The sequence below is a fragment of the Cervus canadensis genome, chromosome 28, assembly GCF_019320065.1.
Source record: "Cervus canadensis isolate Bull #8, Minnesota chromosome 28, ASM1932006v1, whole genome shotgun sequence".
Classification (NCBI taxonomy): Eukaryota; Metazoa; Chordata; class Mammalia; order Artiodactyla; family Cervidae; genus Cervus; species Cervus canadensis.
The window spans coordinates 37,650,168-37,675,923 of NC_057413.1; the positions used below are offsets into that span (position 1 = coordinate 37,650,168).

The 25,756-nt window shown below is 39.6% G+C and overlaps 1 long non-coding RNA gene across 1 annotated transcript; it reads left to right on the plus strand.

The window, feature by feature from the left end:
- Window positions 1-1,892: 1,892 nt before the first annotated feature.
- LOC122429529 lies at window positions 1,893-22,089 on the plus strand. The gene is made up of 3 exons (XR_006266053.1): window positions 1,893-1,974; window positions 4,751-4,752; window positions 22,079-22,089. It is a non-coding gene; the product is annotated as an uncharacterized LOC122429529 (long non-coding RNA).
- The last annotated feature ends 3,667 nt before the right edge of the window (window positions 22,090-25,756 follow it).

Genomic DNA, 25,756 nt, shown 5'->3' on the forward strand with positions numbered 1-25,756 from the left:
AATTACGTCTGCCTTGGGCCTACTGCTATGAAACATGTCACTTTTCCCCTGTTGGATTCAAGCAAGTCAAAAACTCCACATTTTCTTTCTATATTTCCACTAACAAATTCTCTCTCTTTATATATCAACATTCTATGGGCCCACTTCCATCTTTTTTTATTTCATTAATGAAGTCCTTGGAGTATTAATTAAATGTCAACTCATAGAAGCATTTTTCCTAACAAACAACGTAAAACAGTTTTCCACTGAGTTTGCTCTATAACCCAATTTCTCTTTCTTAACATTTTCACACTCTGAAATTTTAGTTATTCATTTTTTTATAATTCATTTATTTTTTTATTGAAGGATGATTGCTTTGTGGAATTCTGTTGTTTTCTGTCAAACCTCAACATGAATCAGCCATAGGCATACATATTCATTTTCAACCTCACAAGTTTTCTGCCTCCCCAGGGGATACACAGAGTATGAGAGAAGTAGCAGGCACTGCGTCCAGCACACAGAGGCACTCAGCATTTACATCCTGGATGAGCCCGTGGATATATGAGCGAGAAAAATGTGCTTCAGGTAGAACCTGTGGCACTGTGTTCCAGAATTATAATTTTTAATGCCTCTTGAGCCATTACTTTTTAAATGGTTAACAAGAACAGTACATGCAAAAAAGAAAAATTGTCTTAGAAGACAATTCTAGCCAATCTCAAAGTTGTGCATTTATTTTCTGAGTCATGCTGGAACACTTGACATGGGGCAGAACACCCTCTCAGGAAGAGTAAGGCATTAAGGCGATGAGTACCTTGCCCATACAATCTGCCTGGGAAACTCATTTCAAATGGAACGCAAGAGTCTCGTTAACTTGTTCCTTCTAGTTTACCAGCATAGTGCCTTACTGTTAACACTATAAGAAAGCCAAAAGCGGCCTTCCTTTGTATGGAAATTTGGCAGAAACATATGAACTTCTTAACCTCACAGCTGTTTTTTCTTTTTTTTTTTAATTTTTATTTTCAGTACATTAAATTTACTCATAAAATCATTCTAAAAATGTACAATTTTTAAACAAAGTAGAGTCAGCACAAGAATAAAACGTGTGTGTGTGTGTATGTGTCTCATTCAGCCATGTCCGACTCTTCATGACCCCATGGACTTGTAGCCCACCACACTCCTCTGTCCATGGAATTCTCCAGCAAGAATATTGGAGTGGGTTGCCATTCCCTTCTCCAGGGGATCTTCCTGATCCAGGGATCAAACCCAGGTCTCCCATATCACAGGCAGATTCTTTACCAGCTGAGCCACCAGAGAAACCCAGAAGAAAACATAACTCCCCCCAAAACAGAATAATTGACATTTGCAGTTCAAAATCAAATTAGCAGAATATTAAATATTTACAAAACTATTTCTTTTAAAATATGTTACATTAATTCTGTAGAATTTACATAAAAGAATGGCTCAAAATGGGAAAATTTTACTTCATTCCTAAAAGAAAATACGTCCAATAGAACCTGCGAAGATTCTTGAGTACACAAGGTCTGTCAAAGCCTGTCTTGGTGCCTCTAAGAACTTTACATGTGTGGGGGGCTTCTTTCAACAATGGGCTAGAGTGGCTGATTGGTCCATGGGTTCAGAAGAGGCTCAGTTACTGAAGAGTCCCAAGGTTCTTGGAAATATCTTTAAACTCAAGGTTTTTAGGATATTGTCAGAATCAGTAATAAAGCAAACATCCTAACCATCCAAAGAAGATACCAAATTGAAAAATATTAGAGTACTTCTATGAGGATACAAATGCATACTGAAGTATACTACATTTTAGCAAATTATGTAGAGCAGAAAGGTTAGTGTAATATTAACATACTCTACTATTCTTTTCTTTTTTTCCCCAAAGAAGACATACACGGGGCTGATAGGTACATGAAAAGATGCTCCACATCACTATTCATCAGGGAAATATAAGTCACAATGACAATGAGATATCACCTCATACCTGTTAGGGTGATTATCATCGAAGACAAGAGGCAGCAAATGTCGGTGAGAATGTGGAGAACAGGGAACACTTGTGTACTGCCTAGGGTGGGAATGTAAATTGGTACAGTTCAGTTCAGTTCAGTCGCTCAGTCGTGTCCGATTCTTTGTGACCCCATGAATCGCAGCACTCCAGGCCTCCCTGTCCATCGCAAACTCCCGGAGTTTACTCAAACTCACGCCCATCGAGTCGGTGATGCCATCCAGCCATCTCATCCTCTGTTGTCCCCTTCTCCTCCTGCCCCCCAATCCCTCCCAGCATCAGGGTCTTTTCCAACAAGTCAACTCTTCGCATGAGGTGGCCAGAGTATTGGCGTTTCAGCTTCAGCATCAGTCCTTCCAATGAACACCCAGGACTGATTTCCTTTAGGATGGACTGGTTGGATCCCCTTGCAGTCCAAGGGACTCTCAAGAGTCATCTCCAACACCACAGTTCAAAAGCATCAATTTTTCGGCGCTCAGCTTTCTTCACAGTCCAACTCTCACACCCATACATGACCACCGGAAAAACCATAGCCTTGACCAGATGGACCTTTGTTGGCAAAGTAATGTCTCTGCTTTTTAATATGCTGTCTAAGTTGGTCATAACTTTCCTTCCAAGGAGTAAGCGTCTTTTAATTTCATGGCTGCAATCACCATCTGCAGTGATTTTGGAGCCCAAAAAAATAAAGTCTGACACTGTTTCCACTGTCTCCCCATCTATTTCCCACAAGGTGATGGGATCAGATGCCGTGATCTTAGTTTTCTCAATGTTAAGCTTAGATCAACATATTCACTCTTCTCTTTCACTTTCATCAAGAGTCTTTTTAGTTCCTCTTCACTTTCTGCCATAAGGGTCGTGTCATCTGCATATCTGAGGTTATTGATATTTCTCCTGGCAATCTTGATTCCAGCTTGTGCTTCTTCCAGCCCAGTGTTTCTCATGATGTACTCTGCATACAAATTAAATAAGCAGGGTGACAATATACAGCCTTGACGTACTCTTTTTCCGATTTGGAACCAGTCTGTTGTTCCATGTCCAGTTCTAACTGTTGCTTCCTGACCTGCATACAGGTTTCTCAAGAGGCAGATCAGGTGGTCTGGTATTCCGATCTCTTTCAGATTTTCCACAGTTTATTGTGATCCAGACAGTCAAAGGCTTTGGCATAGTCAGTAAAGCAGAAGTACATATTTTTCTGGAACTCTCTTGCTTTTTCGATGATCCAGCGGATGTTGGCAATTTGATTTCTGGTTCCTCTGGCTTTTCTAAAACCAGTTTGAACATCTGGAAGTTCACACTTCATATATTGTTGAAGTCTGGCTTGGAGAATTTTGAGCATTACTTTACTAGTGTGTGAGATGAGTGCAATTGTGTGGTAGTTTGAGCATTCTTTGGGATTGCCTTTCTTAGGGATTGGAATGAAAACGGATCTTTTCCAGTCCTGTGGCCACTGCTGACTTTTCCAAATTTGCTGGCATATTGAGTGTCACACTTTCACAGAATCATTTTTCAGGATTTGAAATAGCTCAACTGGAATTCCATCATATCCACTAGCTTTGTTCGTAGTGATGCTTCCTAAGGCCCATTTGACTTCACATTCCAGGATGTCTGGCTGTAGGTGAGTGATCACACCATTGTGATTATCTGGGTCATGAAGATCTTTTTTGTATAGTTCTTCTGTGTATTCTTGCCACCTCTTCATATCTTCTGCTTCTGTTAGGTTCATACCATTTCTGTCCTTTATTGAGCCCATCTTTGCATGAAGTGTTCCCTTGGTATCTCTAAATTTCTTGAAGAGATCTCTAGTCTTTCCCATTCCGTTGTTTTCCTCTATTTCTTTGCATTGATCACTGAGGAAGGCTTTCTTATCTCTCCTGGCTATTCTTTGGAACTTTGCATTCAAATGGGAATATCTTTCCTTTTCTCCTTTGCTTTTCGCTTTTCTTCTTTTCACAGCTATTTGTAAGGCCTCCTCAGAGAACCATTTTGCCTTTTTGCATTTCTTTTCCGTGGGGATGGTCTTGATCCCTGTCTCCTGTACCATGTCACGAACCTCCATCCATAGTTCATCAGGCTCTCTGTCTATCAGATCTAGTCCCTTAAATCTATTTCTCACTTCGACTGTATAGTCATAAAGGATTTGATTTAGGTCATACCTGAATGGTCTAGTGGTTATCCCTATTTTCTTCAGTTTAAGTCTGAATTTGGCAATAAGGGGTTCATGATCTGAGCCCACAGTCAGCTCCCGGTCTTGTTTTTGCTGACTGTATAGAGCTTCTCCATCTTTGGCTACAAAGAATATAATCAATCTGATTTCGGTGTTGACCATCTGGTGATGACCATGTGTAGAGTCTTCTCTTGTGTTGTTGGAAGAGGGTGTTTGCTATGACCAGTGCATTCTCTTGGTAAAACTCTATTAGCTTTGCCCTGCTTCATTCTGTACTCCAAGGCCAAATTCGCCTGTTACTCCAGGTGTTTCTTGACTTCCTACTTTTGCATTCCAGTCCCCTATAATGAAAATGACATCTTTTTTGGGTGTTAGGTCTAAAAGGTCTTATAGGTCTTCATAGAACCATTCAACTTCAGCTTCTTCAGCGTTACTAGTTGGGGCATAGGCTTGGATTACCATGATATTGAATGGTTTGCCTTGGAAATGAACAGAGATCATTCTGTCGTTTTTGAGATTGCATCCAAGTACTGCCTTTCAGACTCTTTTGTTGATTATGATGGCTCCATTTCTTCTAAGGATTCCTGCCCAAGTAGTAGATATAATGGTCATCTGAGTTAAATTCACCCATTCCAGTCCATTTTAGTTTGCTGATTCCTAGTAGGTCGACATTCACTCTTGTCATCTCCTGTTTGACCACTTCCAATTTGATTCATGGACCTAACATTCCAGGTTCCTATGCAATATTGCTCTTTACAGCATCGGACCTTGCTTCTATCACCAGTCCCATCCACAACTAGGTATTGTTTTTGCTTTGGCTCCATCCCTTCATTCTTTCTGGAGTTATTTCTCCACTGATCTCCAGTAGCATATTGGGTACCTACCGACCTGGGGAGTTCCTCTTTCAGTATCCTATCATTTTGCCTTCTCATACTGCTCATGGGGTTCTCAAGGCAAGAATACTGAAGTGGTTTGCCATTCCCTTCTCTAGTGGACCACATTCTGTCAGACCTCTCCACCATGACCCGACCGTCTTGGGTGGCCTCACACGGCATGGCTTAGTTTCATTGAGTTAGACAAGACTGTGGTCTGTGTGATCAGATTTGCCTGTTTTCTGTGATTATGGTTTTAGTGTGTCTGCCCTCTGATGCCCTCTTGCAACACCTACCGTCTTACTTGGTTTTCTCTTACCTTGGACGTGGGGTGTCTCTTCACGGCTGCTCCAGCAAAGTGCAGCCGCTGCTCCTTACCTTGGACAAGGGGTATCTTCTCACGGCCGCCCCTCCTGACCTTGAACGTGGAGTAGCTCCTCTTGGCCCTCCTGTGCCCCACGCAGCAGCCACTCCCATAAATTGGTACAGCCACTATGGAAAGCAGAATGAAGTTTTCTCAAAAAATGAAAAAGAAAACTACTATATGGTCCAGCAACCTCCCTTCTGCGTACATATCCAGAAAATGAAAATAGGGTTGTCTGCACCGTATGTTTACTATACGGGGTTATTCAAAGTAGCAAAGGTGCAGAAATAATCTAACTGATGTGGTATGTATATATGTTATCCACAATGGAATATTATCCAACCATGTGAAAGAAGAAAATTCTGACATTTGCAATAACGTGGATGGACTTTGAGGGCATTGTACTAATTGAAATAAGTCAGAGGAAGATACATACAGCATGGTGTTACTTATCTATGAAAAACAAAAAAGAAAATCCAGTGTATAGAAACAGTTGAACAGTGGTTACTAGGGGTAGGGTGGGTGAGGGAAACAGGGAAAGACTGGGAAAAAATATATATAGTTTCAGGTAAAAGATGAAGAAGAAAGACACAAGATCTGAGGCTATAATATATTACATGGTGACTCCAGTTGCTAACATGTATAATTAAATTTTAAATGTTCTCACCAAAACCAAAAGCAAATGCAAGCAAACAAAATACTTTATAACTTGCAAAAACTGTAAATACCATCCAGAGAGAAATCAATAAAATGTGATATATTCATACACTTGAAAACTACAGAATCACTGGAAGTTTAAGGAGGAATGAACTGCTGTAAATGTCTCACAGACATTAAGCAGAATGAAAGAATCTGGACATAGGAGTACTTATGTGACGTTCAAAGAGAGCAAAGCTAATCTATGGTGACAGGAGGTGGGGTATTTGGGGTTACCAAATGTGAAGTGTTCTGTAGTCATGTTCTAAAATATTAGGCTGAGTGTAAAATTTACTGAGCTGAACACTTAACATTTACGCACGTTACCATAGATATGACTGGAGAAGGAAGTGGCAACCCACTCCAGTGTTCTTGCCTGGAGAATCCCAGGGACGGGCGAGCCTGGTGGGCTGCCGTCTATAGGGTCGCACAGAGTTGGACAGGACTGAAGCGACTTAGCAGCAGCAGCATAGATATGACATAACTTAATGAAAAATATATTTAATCCATGGATGACGAGTATATATGTTAACCAAACATTTCTCATCAATGCTGTATTCAGATTAATTTTTACTGCCACAAACCATTTCCATCTGTTTCATACACACTTTCAGGGTCAGTTTCCCCTCTTTCTGCCCCAGTTAAGTGTAGGACATTTACTTGTTAACTGCCATTCTGCTGTTTTATGAACCAGCTCTGTTTTCTCCGGAAACTTCTTTCTAGTTCCAAGCAATAAGGAGCATGTGGAGTGTTGAAGAGTCTGAATTAATTTGCCTACACCAACGCATCACTTTCAAGGTCAAAATCCATTTGAATCATCAAACAATTCTGCACTAACCAAGGAGTATGATTTAAATTGCAGCAGAAACCTAGTTCCAGGGCAGGAATAGAGACACAGACGTAGAAAAATGACATGTGGACACAGTGGGGAAAGTGGAGGGTGGGATGAAATGGTATATTAGGCTTGACATGAATATACTACCATGTGCAAAATAGATAGCTAGTGGGAAGCTGCTAAATAAAACTGGGAGCTCAGCTTGGTGCTCTGTTATGACCTAGATGGGTGGGATGACCTAGATGGGACCTAGATGGGTGGGATGGAGCAGGGGAGGGTGAGAAGGAGGTCCAAGAGGGAGTGGATTCATGTATGCATATGCCGGAGACGCAGGAGACATGGGTTTGATCCTGGGTCAGGAGGAACCACCAGAGTAGAAAATGTCAACTCACTCCATTATTCTTAACTGAAAAATCCCATGAACAGCAGAGATTGGTGGGTTACAGTCCATGGGGGTCACAAAGAGTTGGACATGACTGAGCATGCATAGCTGATTCATTTCATCATTCAGCTGAAAATAACACAACACTATAAATCAGTTGCACTCTTTTTTTTTTAAGGAAAAATATTGCAGCAGAAATAGCAAGGAAATTCATAGTGAGGAGATATGCTAGAGAGAAAGCATATCTAATAATATCTTTCTTTCTCTTATTCCAGAAGTACCAGATTAAAATGATTACTAATGCCTTTGCTACTCAGATACTCACACTTCAAGGGACCAAAGAAACCACGGATATTAGCACAGGTTTTTCTTATGAATAAGAATACCGTGTGCTTTGCCTTTACTTACTTGAAGACAAATATATAGAGACTAGAAAGACTAATACCATTCAAGAAGATTACAGAAAATGCAATTTTGAAGCATAGATTAAATTTTGTAAATAAATTATATATTTTGGGGGCAAAATGGTTGTCTTGGATTGGGCTGCTGTAACAAGATACCGTAGATTGGATGGTTTAAAAAAATAGAAATTTTTTCCTCATAGGTCTGAAGACCAGAAGTCTGAGATCTGGATGCTGGCATGGTGCTTCTCTGCCTCGTGGCCTTGTGAAAAGTAAGAGAGACATCTTTTCCTCTTTTTATAAAGGCACCAGCCTGTCAGAGTAGGCTGCCACCAGTGCGACCTTGGGCTTCCCTTGTGGCTCAGCTGGTAAATAATCCACCTGCAGTGTGGGAGACCTGGGTTCCATCCCTGGGTTGGGAAGATCCCTTGGAGAAGGGAACAGCTACCCACTCCAGTTTTCTGGCCTGGAGAATTCCATGGACTGGAATGGGGTCACAATAAGTCAGACATGACTGAGTGACTTTCACTCTATGTGACCTTTCATGCCTGCTAAGTTGCTTCAGTTGTGTCCAACTCTGCACAACCCTATGGACTGTAGCCTGCCAGGTTCCTCTTTCAAAGAGATTCTCCAAGCAAGAATACTGGAGTGGGTTGCTGTGCCCTCCTCCAGGAGATCTCTCCAGACCAGGGATCAAACCCGAGTCTCTTCAATCTCCCGCATTGGTTCTTTACCACTAGCGCTACCTGGAAAGCCTCTGTGTGACATTATTTAGCCCTAATTAACTCTTAAGAATCCTACCTCTAAATAAAGCTCTTTGGGGGTTAGGATTTCAATATATGGATTTTGGGCTTCCCTGGTGGCTCAGAGGTTAAAGCGTCTGCCTGCAATGAGGGAGACCCGGGTTCAATCCCTGGGTCGGGAAGATCCCCTAAAGAAGGAAATGGCAACCGGCTCCAGTATTCTTGCCTGGAAAATCCCATGGAGGGAGGAGCCTGGTAGGCTACAGTCCAAGGGGGACATAAATCAGTCCATGGCAATAGTCTAGTAATTAAGGGTGGGCGCTCTGGAGTTATAATAACATATTATAATAATATATAACTATAATATATAATCGGAGAAGGCAAAGGCAACCCACTCCAGTACTCTTGCCAGGAAATTCCCATGGACGGAGGAGCCTGGTAGGCTGCAGTCCCGAAGAGTCGGACACGACTGAGCAACTTCACTTTCACTTTTCACTTTCATGGGTGGAGAAGGAAATGGCAACCCACTCCAGTGTTCTTGCCTGGAGAATCCCACGGACGGTGGAGCCTGGTGGGCTGCCGTCTGTGGGGTGGCACAGAGTCAGCCACAACTGAAGCGACTTAGCAGCAGCAGCAGCAGCATAATATATAATAAAAATAATAAAGTTCAAATCTGATATACCATCTCCTAACTGTAACCTTAAACTCTCTATGATATACTTTTCTCATCTGTAAATCAGATAATAGTAACAACCCTATAGCATTATTGTAATATTTAAATGAATACAGACATGCATAGCAGATAGCAATTTATTCAAGATACAGTTGATGCATAACATGGTATTTTTTAGCTGTGCAATATGATTTGCTATGACTGTCTATTGCAAACTGATTACCACAAGTTTTGTTAACATGTATCTTCCCACAGTTACACTTTCTCTTATGGTGAGAGCTTGTAAGATCTCGTAAGATCTACTCTCTTAGCAACTTTCAAATATATAATAAAATATTGTTAACTATAGTCACCATGCTGTGGATAGTATCATCAGGACTTACTTATCTTCTAACTGAAAGTTTTTATCTTTCAGTTATAGAGATAACTCCTTTATAACTCCTTTCAGCTATAAAGATGACTCCCTTTACCCGTTTTACCCACCTGCGACCTCCATGCCCTGCCATTGGCAACCGCCAATCTGTTTTATAATCTACGAATTTTTTAGATGCACATGTGAGTGAGATAATGCAATATTTGTCTTTCTCTGTCCGATATTTCATTCAACATAATTCCTTTAATGTGCATCTATGTTGTTGAAAACAGCAGGCTCCCCATCTTTTACGACTGAATAATATTCCATTTTGTATGCATGCAAGTGTAGTCCATGGGGTCACCAAGAATCAGACATGACTTGGCAACTGAACAACAGTGGATGTAGGCATGTATATATATATGCATGTGTAGGGGGTTTCCATGCTGCAATTGGCGGCTGTAAATAATGCTGCAATGAAGACAAGCTATAGCAATATCTTTCTAAGATAGATGATAATTTAAAAAACAAATATTAGTTATTATTACTATTAGGTGCCATTGCAAGAGTACTTCTCCTCCATGGGGGATAATCTTTTAAAAATAGATTGGATGAGTCAATGCGCTACTGAATATAATTTTTTTTTCCATAAAAAATAGCTTGTAGAAATGCAGCAAAACTAATGTAGTGGTAGTTCTCAACTTTATGTCAGACCAGAAGAATCTGGAAATTTGATATAAATGCAAATTCTCGAGCCTACACCAGATGAAATAAAGACAAGTTTTAGGGATGACATTCAGTAATCAGTGTTTTAGCATGTCCTCCAGGTAATTTTTTCACACACACATTAATGTTTGAGAATCACTGAAAAATAAGTAAGACAGCCCTGTGAAGGAGATAACCTTCACAGAGGGAAAGCCTTCATAAAGAGGCAATCTTTGATGAATCTTTGGCCTGGAACACTGAGCCTTCTGTTACTTTCACTGTTGAATCAATGAAATTAAAATCCATGTTTTACTGCAAATACAAAAACAGTAAACTATAAAATAATTGACATAATTTATGCCAGTAATGAATAGAAGAAATGTAGAAGGCTATAGGCAACAATCACACTACTAGTAAGGTGGTTTTACTTAGCATAAAGGCTTTTAAATTAAATCTACTTCAGAGACAGTTCTGTGAATTCTGCTATCTCTGCTGAAATCTCCAGGATTTGTCTTTTTCTAAAAAAAGGAAAGGTCACATGAGGAGCTCTACTGCTAGAATTTATGCAAGCTGTTTATGTTCTAGGCTAAGCCCTTAAGGTCAGCTTCATTTGATAACCCAATTGTGCAAATACCTGCTTGAGAATCAGAGACATTTTTGCATAATCTTACTTGATCTTTCCCTTTGGCTTTGCAAATGAGCATCACTGTATTTTAAAATGGCATTATGTCATTTTTCAGTTGGAGTTCATATTGACTGAAATTACTAAATGAAAGACACCAGGCTGAAGTCCAAGTTATCATCTGCAGTCATATTTTCAAGGCATTAAAAATGAATAAAATGGAGTCAAGGCCATAAGCCTATTTCACAGATGAGGAGACAGAATGGATCAAAAAATTCCTCTGACTTGTCACAGCTGAACATGAAAGTCAAGAAGTGGGTCAATGTACATGTGAGTCTTATCCAGAAAACTCTTCACCATTAATTCAACTTCAGCGTTTACTTCTCTATTCAATACTCATGCCTGGCCTATGGCCATGGTTATAAAAGAATCTTCTCCCAGTAATTAGGGGTGAGGAGCAGATGAGTGAGTAGGTCAGAGGGAGGAGGAAGAGTTAAGAGGGAAAAAAGCGAAGGTGAGTGAAAATCTTTAACATGAGACATCCTTAATATCCTAGAATTCATGAAATGCTTTATTTTGTATAGTTGTGATGGAATCTTCAGACCATAAACTAGTTGACAAGAAGTTTTTGCAGTTGCTACCCATCCAATGAGGCAGGGCAAAGAGAAGCCAAATATAAAGCTGTGCAGAGAGCGGATATTCAAGAAAGACTTGATTATTACTCTGACAAACAGAATATCATGGCGTACAATCATCAGATTGCCTCTCTCCACCAGCCTCTCAGGGGCATTTCATGGGGTTCTCACAATATTGCAAAAGCCCACCTTCATGCTTGAGTTAAATTCTTCCTGTTGTTAAAGCAAGTTCATGTGCCTGATGCACAGTGAGGCCAAACAAAGGGGAACTTAGGATTTTGGAGCAGAGAGAGGTTTATCGCAAGGCCAAGCAAGGGGATGAGGTGGCTCATGCCCTGAAAAGCCTCAAGCTCCCCAAGGATTTAGGCAGAGCATTTTTAAAGGACAGGGGGGAGAGCAGGAGTTGCAGGGTACATGGTCTGCTTGTGCAGTCCTCCAAATGGCAGATGATGAGGCAGCAGCTGGCATCACAGGGGTTAAGGGGGCCCTCTAGTAGTTATTCCATTTGGTGGGGGAGGTTTTTAGATCGGCAAAACAACTTGGGAAATTTGCATCAGATACTATTATCTTTACCATCTGAGCAAAGAGTCAGATATGACTGAGTGACTAACACTTTCACTTTCACTGTTATCTTGGTATTTCCGAGAAGAGCTAAAGCAGATATAGGGGAAGGCCCCATAGGGGTCTGCTGGGTTACAGCTGCTATTCATTCAGTAACTGGTTTACCGTGCCAACTTCATTTGTACAGGAAATGAGGTACTCCACGAGTGTTTAATTAGTATTTTATTGCAAGTGGAACTGAGGTTAATGGCTTATCAAAGCCTTTTTAAGTGAGAAGTTGGCTAAAAATAGAACATGGCATTAAACACACATGCATTAAACATTCAGACCAGAGTTTGAGGTATTTTGTCATGTTAGTGGGCTTATTATCCTGACTATCCTAGTGCTAAAGTCCTTGAAACATTCGAGTTTTCTTTAAGATTCACTAACCATCATTGTCACATATAAATCAGAATGGCATGCTTTAATTTAAAGCTTTACACAAAAATATTGTTCAGATATTAACTCACAAGAAAGCAATTTATAGTTAAAGCAAAACTGCTCACAGTCTATCAGTTTACAGTAGACCATTTAATTTTAATTAACTAAAGCTCTCAGTACCATGCCGAAGGGCTTAAAAATAGGTCTTTCAGTTTTTAAAGACAAAGGAATCTTAAATGTCAAGAAAAATCCCTTGTGAGACTCAAATGCCTTTTGAAAATTTTACTATTTAAAAATACTTCTTTGGTAGTTATCTCATTCTTAAAGAAGCCACTTTGCCCCTTAACACTGAATTGTGTGCTTGTGTGTTCAGTCACTCAGTCATGTCCGGCTCTTTGAGACCCCATAGACTGTAGCCCACCAGGCTCCTCTGTCCAGGGAATTCTTCAGGCAAGAGTACTGTAGTGGGTTGCCATTTCCTACTCCAGGGGATCTTCCCGACCCAGGGATGAAACCCATGTCTCCTGTCTCCTGCATTGGCAGGTGGATTTTTGATCACTGTGTCATCTGGAAAGCCCTAATGTTGCAGAAAATGAAAGTGAAAGTCACTCAGTTGTGTCCAACTCTTTTCGACCCCACGGACTCTACAGTCCATGGAATTCTCCAGGCAAGAACACTGGAGTAGGTAACCTTTCCCATCCCCAGGGGATCTTTCCAACCCAGGGATCAAATCCATGTCTCCCGAATTGCAGGTAGACTCTTTACCAGCTGAGCCCAAGGGTCTACCATAAATATTCCTATTTTTAAAGTTAGATTTCCATTTTATTAGGTACAATATAATTTTAAGCAGAAATTTTAACTTATTAGAATTGTCTAATGAGATTTTACATGTAGAAAGTAAAACAACTTTGAGGAAAAGAAGTTTTAATTATACAATTAGTGTCAACTAAAAAAAAATTATTCACAATGTAAATGTCAGGAATGTTTTAATGGTTCAAGTCTGGGAGGCAGAACCTCAAGTAAGCCTGAGAGAACTGCTCTGAGGATGTTTGGTGGGGAGCCAAGGTATATAGAAGTGTTGCAATAAAGGGCAGGTTATCTGAACATCAAAAGATTATTGTTAATTAAAGAAAATCAGATATCCCAAGTTAAGGAATTTAGTGCTTTTCTATGTATGGGAAGATGCAAGAGTCTGGGCTCCCTGCAATCATTTCTTTGATATGCACCTCAGCTCTCTGGGGCCAGCATCCTGTTTTCACATCCTGAGTCCCTTCAGGACTCATCAGCTCACCTTTAGCTGTGGCTGTAATAGCTGATGACCGTGACATTCTTTATTTACTATCATTAGCAATCAATAATTTACAGATATCCTATTTTAAATTTCAGTAGTCTGCAATCATTGAAAGTCTTAACTGCTCAAAACAATTTTTTCAGAAAATAAGTCCATTGCTGCTCAAAATAATTTTGTTTTATTGGAAAGCTTTACTATTTGATACACAGTTTTAACATGTGTTACACATTCAATGTCATGTATTTGCTATAGCTGCCTCTGTTGCCTATAAGTTTTAATCATTTTTTTTTTTTTTAAAGCAAAATGGTAACTCATGCAGCCCTGGATTCAGGCTGCCTGGAATTGATTCTTGGTTTTCCATTAAACTAGCTGCAAACGAGTTGCAGGTTATTTTTTGGTTTTCATGTCTGTAAAACAGGATGCATGTGCTATGGCGTGAGCTCAGTTGTGTCCAGCTCTTTGCGCCCCCATGGACTGTAACCCACCAGACTCCTTTGTCCAGGGGTTTCCCAGACAAGAATACTGGAGTGGGCTGCCATTTTCTACTCCAGGGAATCTTCCTGACCCAAGGATCGAACCTACGTCTCCTGTGTCTCCTGCATTGGTAGTCGGATTCTTTACCACTGAACCACCTGGGAAACCCAAAGTGGGAGGTATTAATGATCTACTGCTGTGAAACAAGTTGCCACAAACCCAGGGGTGTCAACCAGGCTCCATTCTCTTCAACAATTATTCAAGTGCTTGACAGAGTTCATTTCCTTGACGTTGAAAGACTGAAACCCTCAGATCTTAAGACTGCCTCTCCACAAACAGTACCTGAATGAGTGCTCCAAGGCCAGAAAAGAGAGTCCCTCCCACCTCCAGTCTCTTCTCTCAGGAAAAGGCTGAGCCCTCTTTTAAAGGGCTCACCTGATAAGGTCAGGCTCACCAAGGAGATGCTCCCTTTTCATCAACTCAACATCAGCTGATTAGGGACCTTTTAATTTCACCTGCAAAATGTCTTCACCTTTCCCTTATTCTGAGTTAGAAGCAAGCTGCAGGTCCCACCTGAACTCACTGAAAGGACTGAGGGGGCAGGAGAAAAGAATTTCACAGAACATCTGATAATTTTGCCTAACATACTGGAATAATAAAGGTACATACCGCTTTGGGTTGATTTTTTTAAACTTATTTGTATAAAGTATTTAGAATAATGAGTGATACACATACTATTATTTACTATATATATATTTTTTAGTTTGACAGTCATTTCTGCAGAAGCTTGAACAAGTAAAGTGGTGTCCTTACTGGGGAAGACTGCACGTTGACTTGGAGGTGGCAGGTCGGAAGGAGCCTCAAAAGCTCTCTGTACTCCGCTGAAACTTTGGCGGTAAGTGTATTCTGTTACTTTCCCATATAGCACTAATGGAACCAAGTGACAAATTTCCATGGGACCATCACATAGTTCCATAGAGCTCCGTGGTCTATTGTTTTTTTAAAGATGTTTTTGATGTAGACCATTTTTAAAGTCTGTGTTGAATTTGCTTCAACATGGCTTCTGTTTTATGTTTTGTTTTGTTTTGTTTTTCTTGGCCCCAAGTATATGAGATCTTAGCGCCAACCAGGGACTGAATCCATACCCCCTGCACTGGAAGACAAAGTCTTAACCATTGAACTATCAGGAAATCCAGGTCTATCATATTTCAAATGTTAAATATTTTTCCTACTGGATATTGGGAAACTTAAGTTAAAGTCGAGGAGAGGTAGGGAGGTTATTACACAGATTATTCTATAGGTCTCCACATTTATATTTTCCACATTGCTTTAATGTAGGATCAAGAATTTTTTTTCTAAGGGAATAATTTCTGCTCAAATGAATAGTAATGTACTATATTAACCAAAGAAAGTATCTTAAAAACCTATTTCTGATGATTTTGCCTTTTCCTCTACTCCCCACATTCCACAGAAAATCTGAATCATCCACAGAAATGCTCTGTTTAATTAGAATAGAGTAAGCCAGCTATGGTTGTGTTAACTTTTAACTTTGAAAAATGAGAAAGCTCTTTTTCTTCTTGAAGCCTCAGGCTATGGTGAGGTGGAGAGAGGTGGGGTAAGAAGGGGGGAAGAAAAATTGAAAGTAAAAGTCACTCAGTCCTGTCTGATTCTTTGCAACCCCATGGACTATACAGTCCGTGGAATTCTCTAGGTCAGAATACTGAAGTGGGTATCCTTCCCTTTCTCCAGGGGATCTCCCCAACCCAGGGATCAAACCCAGGTCTCCTGCATTTCAGGCAGATTCTTTACCAGCTGAGGCACCAGGGAAGAAGGGTGATATCCTGGTAAATAAAATTTTTATTTTCCCCAATAAGCTTGAAAACAAAGCCATCATCTATTTCCCTCCACAGTATTCAACTCTGCATTCAATCCCTAGAGAACTCAGAGGGAAATAGGGCTACACCAAAACACAGCCCTATTATTTTTTCAGTAACAGTCACGAGAAAAACTTCACAGCTTTTTCTCATTAATTCTCAGAAAATCCCAGTGGAAAAAGGAAAGTCTTAAAAACAAAATGTAAAGAGCTTAGTGATTCCAAAATGTAATTTAGATAGAAATACATCTTTCTTTGCTTTGATAAATCATCAACATTTTAGCTTAATTTACTAAATGTTTTAAGGGAACTTCAAGAGTATTCTCACTCAAATATGCAACATTAAAGCAACTCATTATGTTCTTCTTCTGACATCTGATTGTTGCCCCCTTCTACATTCCTCACAAAGTTTCCTTTACTAAGATTTCTTGAAAAATAATTGGTTTGCATATACTGCCAAAGCAGTTGATTAGTTTCATATTCTGGTCAAAATGTTATTAATAAGTTCACTATTTAAATTTCAAAGCAGGCACACATGTTGAAGTGACAAAGAGAAATTGTTTTGTCAGTTGTCATTTTCTTCTCTTCCACTGAGTTTTGAGGTATTTCTTAATCCTTATAGCAGTTTTTAAAATCATTTTAGGTTTTTCATTATTTGATATCTACTAACAGTTGGAGTTTATGTCTTGATTTCATAATTTTAGTGATTATTTTCTTGGTGATTTGTTTCTGTATATAGGGAAATATTTTAAAAGAAAGAACTGGTTTATGCAAACATGTATATCCTCAGATATCCATAGCATCATAATATTCTGTTTATGTTGGAAGAGGAGATTTATCTCCCCATGTGGCATGATTTCAGGTCTTTTTGAGACCACACTATCACATATTCATAATGTTCAATTTATTCTCTTATGTGTAAGATTGCATATTCAGAATCTTAGTTTTTTAGCTTAAAATGTTGATGCTATTGAAAGTCAGGTCCAGGTATAAAATCCAACTTGACCATTGTTTGACAGGCAGTTACTCTGTCTCCCTCAAATCCTTAGGAAGTTACACACACACAACTTGAAAGCAGATCCCTTCTTAAAGTGGGGCTGACCACCCACTATTTCCATTAGGTTCAAAGTCCATGGAACTAGACTGCAAGCCCAATTAGTAGCAGAGCCTGTGATATGTCAGTAACTCTATTGTTTCAAAATAGTTTGAAAAATCCTGTCTGCTCCCCTCTTTCTTGAGCTCTTGTTGGGTTGCCCTGCCCACTTCCTCCAGGGGATCTTCCCAACCCAGGGACTGGATCCAGGTCTCTGGTACTGCAGGCAGATTCTTTACTATCTGAGCCACCAGGCAAGTCCTTAAAGTGAAGTCGCTCAGTCATGCCCTACTCTTTGCGACCCCATGGACTGTAGCCCACCAGTCTCCTCCATCCATGGGATGTTCCATGCAATAGTACTGGAGTGGGTTGCCATTTCCTTCTCCAGGGTATCTTCCCGACCCTGGGATTGAACACCAGGTCTCCCCCACTGTAGACAGATGCTTTACCGTCTGAGCCAGGGAAGTCCTTAGATAAACAAAAGAAAAAGAAAGCTGCCAACATTTCAACTCACGGCTACATGTCTAAGGAGCCAGTGGACTCCTCCTCTTTTTATAACCTCATCAATCTCTTCTACACCACTGAGAGACTAAAACGCTTGAGAAAACAAAACAAAAAGCAAGAACAGAGCAAGGAGACTGAACTAGGCGGGGAGTCAGCTAGAGCCGGCAGGTTGCTTAATGGGAATCGCGGCTCCTGTATTACAAGGTAGACTTGGCAGAAAGAGAAAAAGTTCCTAAATGCAGGCATTCTGAGAATTACAGTTATTATATATGCACTTCTTGTACGCTAATTCACCCTAATGTTCAGAAAATGAGTCCAATGCTGATGCCAGAAAATAAAAACTTTTGGACATGGGGAATTGACTGAGCTGGCATTTCCCCAAGTACATATGCTCTTTTAAAAATGACTGTAAGATATCAGATATTGCATAAAAGTACAGAAAAAGTACAGGATTCTGTGCTCAAGTGAATGAAAAACAAACAGGTTAATTTTAAAAAGCAGTTTTCTTTTTAAAATTTTATTTTATTGAAGTATAGTTGATTCACAGTATTGTGCTTATTTCTGTTGGGCAGCAAAGTGACATAGGTATACAGTTATACACACTTTTTCACATTCTTTTCCATCATGGTTTATCACAAAACATGGAATGTAGTTCCCTGTGCTATACAGCCAGACCTTGTTGTTTATCCACCTACATATAAACACTTAATCTGTTAATACCAAACTCCCATTCCATCTCGCCCCCATGCCCCCCCACACACACCACAAGTCTCTTCTCTATGTCTGTGAGTCTGTTCCATAGACAGGTTCATTCATGCTATATTTTAGAGTCCATGTATAATTGACACCATACAGTACTTGTCTTTCTCTGAGTGACTTAATTCATTTAGTGTGATCATCTCTGGGTCCATACATGTTGTCAAAGCAGTTTTCTTGACTCAGGTTTTCTCAGACTTCATTATGTCAATGTTTATCGTAATGACGATCATGGGGGCAGCCAGCTGCCTGGTTTGCAGCATTTATACAAAAAAAAAAAAAGTATATCATAAACTACAACCTTACCCACCCCAGAACATCATAGGGGATGAGTATTCAAAAAGAAGATACAATTATTAAAATTACATATGTCAACCTACCCTTAATCTGTAAATCTAAGAACCTGTACAAGTCAGACCCTTAAAGATAAGGATTTGTAGCAAAGATGAGTAAAATGAGACAGGCAGGCCTTTGGTGAATGAGGCAGACTGGTAACAAACCATTTCTTTTCATGGCCCTGCATGATTACCAACTCTTCTCTCACTACTAATTGGCCAACCCTTTCCCAATAGCCTCGTCTGTCCCCTCTAGTTCTAGGTCTGAATTCAGGAGGAGCCAGTGTCTGTCTTTGATTAATCAACACACACCATTTTGGACTTTGCTCTCAGCACCTTGCCAGTTCTGTGTCCTTTGATGCCTGCGTGGGGTCCTCTTTGGCCAAAGGACCTGCCCAGTGTCCAGTTAGAGTCTACCCTGACCTGTCCTGTGTTCCTGACCTAAGGACTATTGGAAAAGAAAATTGAGCAAGGCTGAAACCCTGGTAGAGCATTCTATGTTTGCAAAGTAAAATTACAGAATTAAAGGGGGGAAATAAGCACCATCCTAAAAACACAGACGAGAAGCAAATCCCTGAAAGTGACCTTTCAAAAGAAGCACAAGTGTGTGAAAATATGGGGCGATCTCAAGATTCCAGGAGATCTCATTTGTCTTGGTAAAAACAGAAATCCCTAAGAAATGAAAAGTGGAGAAAGAAGCAGGATAAGAAGGAGAGACAGGATGTCAAAGAAAAAAGAAATGGCATAATTCAAATATACAGAACAAGGAATAGAAGCAGAATCAATGCTATAGAAATTTAAATATATGCTGTGAAAGTCAAAAGTACAAAGTGATGCAAACAGGAGAAAATAGTATTTACGTAAGAAGACATTAGCTCAAACGCAAGCCCTCTCAAATCTTCCTGGTATGCCCTCTGGGATTCATGGTCAGTTACCAGCATCTTCTCTACATTCATTCCTTACTGAAACTTTTCCTAAGGGTGAAACCTAACTTAGCAACTCTTTCAGGTCAAGGCTGTATTTCATTTCATGCGCCATGTATCCCAGTGCACAGAGATAAGCAAAGTGCTTCTTCATTCTCCATTGCTGTTTCCAAACCATTTTTAGTTCTTTTTCCTTTGCAAATCTCAACCTCTTTAAAAATCATGTTTTGGAACTCTGCAATTTGCTACCCTCTCTGATGTGTCATCCACTTTTTTTTTTTTTGTACAAGACAGTATCTCCCTCTCCACCAGTATTTCTGCAATTATACTTGATGCTTTCAACACTCATTTGGATAATTCCTTTTGGCCTTCAAGTTCTTTGACCTTCTAAGCCCCAGTTATATATATATATATACACACATATATAATGTATTATATATACATATATAATGTATATATACATATATAATATATAATGTGTGTATATATATATAATGTATATATATGTATATATATTGTATCCTACCTTGACTAAGCATGTGGTCATTGACTTGATTTGTTTATAACATCTGCTCTCCCCCTTCAAAATCACAATAAGTATTGTGGGCTTCCCTTGTGCCACTGGGCTTCCCTTGTGGCTCAGCTGGTAAAGAATCTTCCTGCAATATGGGAGACCAGGGTTTGATCCCTGGGTTGGGAAGATCCCCTGGAGAAGGGAAAGGCTACCCACTCCAGTATTCTGGCCTGGAGAATTCCATGGACTGCATGGCATCGCAAAGTCAGACATGACTGAGCGACTTTCATTCCCCCCCTTCAAAATCACAATAAGTATCCCTTTTTCTGATGACCACCTCTAATTATTCCAGCTCACCCAACCTGGGATCTCCATGCCACCAACCCCTCAAGAGTGCTGAGAGCTCCAATCTGTGAACCCATCTACATTTTCTCATATTTTTTTAAACATTTTTTGATGTGGACCATTTTTTAAAGTCTTTATTGAATTTGTTACTATACTACTTCTTCTTTTTTAATGTTTTGGTTTTTTGGCCCAGAAGCATGTGGAATCCTAGCTTCCCAATCAGGGATCAAATTTGCACCCCTGTATTGGAAGGCAAAGTCTCAACTACTGGACTACCAGGGAAGTTCCCAGTTATATTTTCAGCATTAGTAATGCTTCTTATGTCATCCAGCACTCTACTCCATGCTCCGCCTGGATTCCAGACCTCCTAACTCCCCATCCACCCAAGCTTTTCCCTTCTCTAGTCTCCTCTATCCATCCCTTTGTACAAACAAACAACCATGCAACAATATTTAAAGCTTCTTTTTCTCAAACCCCATCAGCAAGTCTCGCCAGCTGTTCCTCCAAACCATATCCTAAATCCATGCGCTATTCTCTGTTGCCTACCATCTCCCTAGTTCAAATGACCGTTACTTCTCACCTGAACTATGTCATGCGTTCTCACCCTAACCACACCTCCTACTTCTTTCCTATCGATAACCACTCATGATATACCAACAAGGCTAGACATTTAGAGAATGTAGACTGAATCAGAGGTTTCCACTTTGTAAAACCCTTCAATGGCTTTCCATCTCTCTGCAGGTCCCATTAGATCCTTTGTAAGCTGGACCCAGCCTATCTCTCAGACTTTAGCTCCTAGGAAATGATGTCATATTCACTGTGCCCAAGACGTTCTGGCTTTCTTTTGTTTATGCGAACAGTCACCACTACCATGATACCTGCACACAAATGTTGCGTTTCAGAGAGGCTGTTCTAATACCTCTGTTTAAAATTGAGTACCTCCTCCCTCTTTTCTCACCAGTGCTTTCTGTCAGCTTCCCTGTTTTTCTCCCCTGTGTCTATGGTCCATCTATTTCTCATAGAATAAATCTAAGGATCCACTACAACAAGGATCTTTCTATTGTATATACTGTGGCACCTTCAACAGTGCACAGTGACTGCTACTCAGTAAAAAAAAAAAAAAAAAAAAAGTTAAAAAAGAAACTATCAAAACTGTCAGAGTTGAAAACTGATCTGAGTGTTCAGATTTAAAGTATTCAAAGTGAGTGAGTGAAGTCGTTCAGTCCTTTCCTACTCTTTGCGACCCCATGGACTGTAGTGCACCAGGCTTCTCTGTCCATGGGATTCTCCAGGCAAGAATACTGGAGTGGGTTGCCATTTCCTCCTCCAGGGGATCTTCCCCACCCAGGGAATGAACCCAGGTCTCCCGCATTGCAGACAGATGCTTTAACCTATGAGCCACCAGGGAAGCCCAAAGTATTCAAATGTATTAAGAAAAATCATCAACCTAGTAAGGACAAATTTATGAAAAGTTGCAAAATTTAAAGACAGGTTTTCCACAGACTTTTCAGCTGCAACAATAGGAGCCCAAGGACAGTGGAATTACGAAAAGGGATGGCTATTACTTTGACATTTAGAGCCAACTTAATTTCCTTCCATATGGGATGCTTCTAAAAGACTCTCAGATGGGTTATAGCTGAGGAAGGTTGCCATCAACTCTTTTAGGGTTAAAATAAATAATAAACTAGAATAAAGTTGTATTTTATTTCTATTACTATTATTTTTTAATGTTTATTTGTGTATTTGTCTGCACTGGGTTGTAGGTGTGGTATGCAGGTTCTTTGTTTCAGCATATGAGATTTATAGTTGGGACATGTGACCTCTTAGCTGCAGCATGTGAGACCTAGTTCTCTGACCAGGGATTGAACCCAGGCCCCCTGTACTGGGAGTGTGGAGTCAGCCACTGGACCATCAGGGAAGTCCCTAGAATAAAATATTTTAAAAGAATGAATACAAACTCAGAGATCAAAATAAGATTTTATTTTTTAACTTCAAGAGCAGATCAGGAAACTACTTAGGTACATTTTATAGACTTACAAACCATGCCTCAGAGCGCTTCTATTAGCAGTTTAATTTTTCCTACAACTTCCTTCACATACCAGGAATTATAGTTCTCATTCCACATGCTTAAGATTTCAGATGAACTATCTTGCCAACCATGATAACCAATGAAAACAATAATTGGTTCTTTTCCATTCCAAGCTTGAAATATTTTTTCTATTGTGACACTGTGCAGGGGGAGGTGTAAGTAAAATTACTCTCTCTAACCCTCATTCCATGGAGGAAGAGATTCATCAAGTTCCGTCATGACAGTTTTCATTACCTAAAAGCATAAGTAATAATTTTAATTATCTTTGAATGACTTCAAACACTTTTTTTGCTGTTGTTTGTTTGTTTTAATCTCAGGAAAGATGATGAATCACCCAGATGCTGTCATGAACAAGACTCCCTTTATGTCTCTTGCTTTGTTGTTGATTATATAAATGTTTCTTCCTTGACAGTACTGAATGGAAAATGATCTCATCTATGTTACATATATGCAAAGACAAAAAGGCTGAAAGGAAATTAGCCAAAATTATGCATCATTTCCCTCTTTACATATTCCTGAATTTTTAAAATAATTCGTGGCTATCATTGTGTTTATGACTTAGTTTTGTTTTCCAGTTTGTGCTTTAGTTAGTTTTGTTCTTAACTGGTAGATATAATTATTGATTTCCTCTGTTCACCGGGTCAATCTACTTTATTTTTGTTGGGCTGTTTTGGCTTTGCTCATGGGTTTATATGTATATGAGCATAGTCCATTATTTTAATTACTATTTGCCTGATTTTGTAACTGCCATTTGTCTGGGGTTCATTTTTTGGTTTCTCATTTTTGGATATTTGTTTTAATCTCACTTAATGCCATAACAAACCACTTGTGGAACCTTCATTCCTAACCAGAAATCAAGCCCTGAGCCTTTGCAGTGGGAGCACTGATTTGAAGACCCTAGAATACCAGAGAACTAACCCTAGTATCAGTATCAAATAGGGAGAATCAAATAGTGAGAACTCACACAAAGGAAACCACTCAAATACGAGACCCGGCATCACCCCACCAACAGTAACACCCTGTGCTACACCTCTAAACAACCAACAAAACAAAAATACAAACCGAATCATCAGCAGACAGGATTATCACCTCACTCAGCCTTGCCCATCAGAGGAAAAACAAACAAACAAAAGCTCAGCAGAAATCTCAACTTATACAAAGCTTACGCAACCACTGGACCAAACTTAGGAGGACAGAAACCAAAAGGAAGAAAGAATTCAACCTTCTTAAAGAAAGAATTCAACCTTCCTTCAAGCCTGGGAAAAGGAGACCTCAAACACAATAAGTTAAAAATAAATAATGAGAAGTCAGAGAAATACTACACAAATGAAGGAACAAACTAGAAATACAGAAGTCCAAATAAATGAAGAGAAAATAGGCAAACTACCTGAAAAGGAATTCAGAAAAATGATAGTAAAGATGATCAAAAACCTTAAAAACAAAATGGAAAAAATGCAAGAATCAATTATCAAAGACATAGAAGAATAAAAAATAAACATACAGAGACAAACAACACAATTACTGAAATCAAAAGTACTCTAGAAGGAATCAAAAGCAGAATATCTGAAGCAGAAGAACAAATCAGTGACCTGGAAGATAATATGGTGTAGATAACTTCTAAAGAGCAAAATAGAGTTAAAAGAATGAAAAGAACAGAAGACAGTCTCAGAGACCTCTGGGACAATATCAAATGCACCAAGATTCAAATTATAGGGGTCGCAGGAGAAGAAGAGTAAAAGAAAGGGTATGAGAAAATTTTTGAAAAGATTATAGTTGAAAATTTCCCCACACTGGAAAAGGAAACAGTCAATGAAATCCAAGAGGCACAAAGAGACCCATACAGGATAAACCCAAGGAGAAACACGCCAAGACACATACTAATCAAACTAACAAAGACTAAACACAAAGAAAGAATATTAAAAGCAGCAAGGGAGAAGTGACAAGTAAAATAAGAAGGAAACCCTGTACGCTTAAGAGCTGATCTTTCAGCAGAAACTCTGCAGGCCAGAGGGGAACAGCAGGACATATTTAAAGTATTGAAAGGGAAAAATCTACAACCAAGATTACTGTACCTGGCAAGGATCTCATTCAAAATTGATGGGGAACTCAAAAGCTTTTCAAATGCGCAAAAGTTAAGAGAATTCAGTACCACCAAACCAGCTTTACAACAAATGTTAAAGGGACTGATATAGTCAAGAAATATAAGAGAAGAAAAAAGATCTACAAAATCAACCCCAAACAATTAAGAAAATGACAATAGGAACATATATATCAATAATTACTTTATTATTTTCATTTATTTTTATTAGTTGGAGGCTAATAACTTTACAATATTGTAGTGGTTTTTGCCATACATTGACATGAATCAGCCATAGATTTACCTGTGTTCCCCATCCTGAACCCCCCTCCCACCTCCCTCCCCATCCCATCCCTCTGGGTCATCCCAGTGTACCAGCTCAGAGCATTTGTTTCATGCATCCAATCTGGACTGGCGATCTGTTTCACATTTGATAATATATATGTTTCAATGCTATTCTCTCAGATCATCCCACCCTCGCCTTCTCCCATAGAGTCCAAAAGTCTGTTCTATACATCTAATGCATTAAATGCTCCAACCATAAGACTGGCTGAATGGATACAAAAACAAGACCCATATATATGCTGTTTGAATGAATACAAAAACAATACCCATATATATGCTGGCTACAAGAAACCAACTTCAGACCTAAAGACACATATAGATTGAAAGTGAGAGGATGGAAAAATATATTCCATGAAAATGGGAGGCAAAAGAAAGCTGGAGTAGTAATCCTCATATCAGACAAAATAGACCTTAAAATAAAGAATATTACAAGAGATAAGGAAGGATACTACATATTAATCAATTCAAAAGGAAGACATAACAATTGTAAATATCTATGCACCCAACACCAGAGTAGGCAATGGCACCCCACTCCAGTACTCTTGCCTGGAAAATCCCATGAACGGAGGAGCCTGGTAGGCTGCAGTCCATGGGGTCGCTAAGAGTCGGACACGACTGAGTGACTTCACTTTCATTGTTCACTTTCATGCACTGGAGAAGGAAATGGCCACCCACTCCAGTATTCTTGCCTAGAGAATCCCAGGGATGGGGGAGCCTGG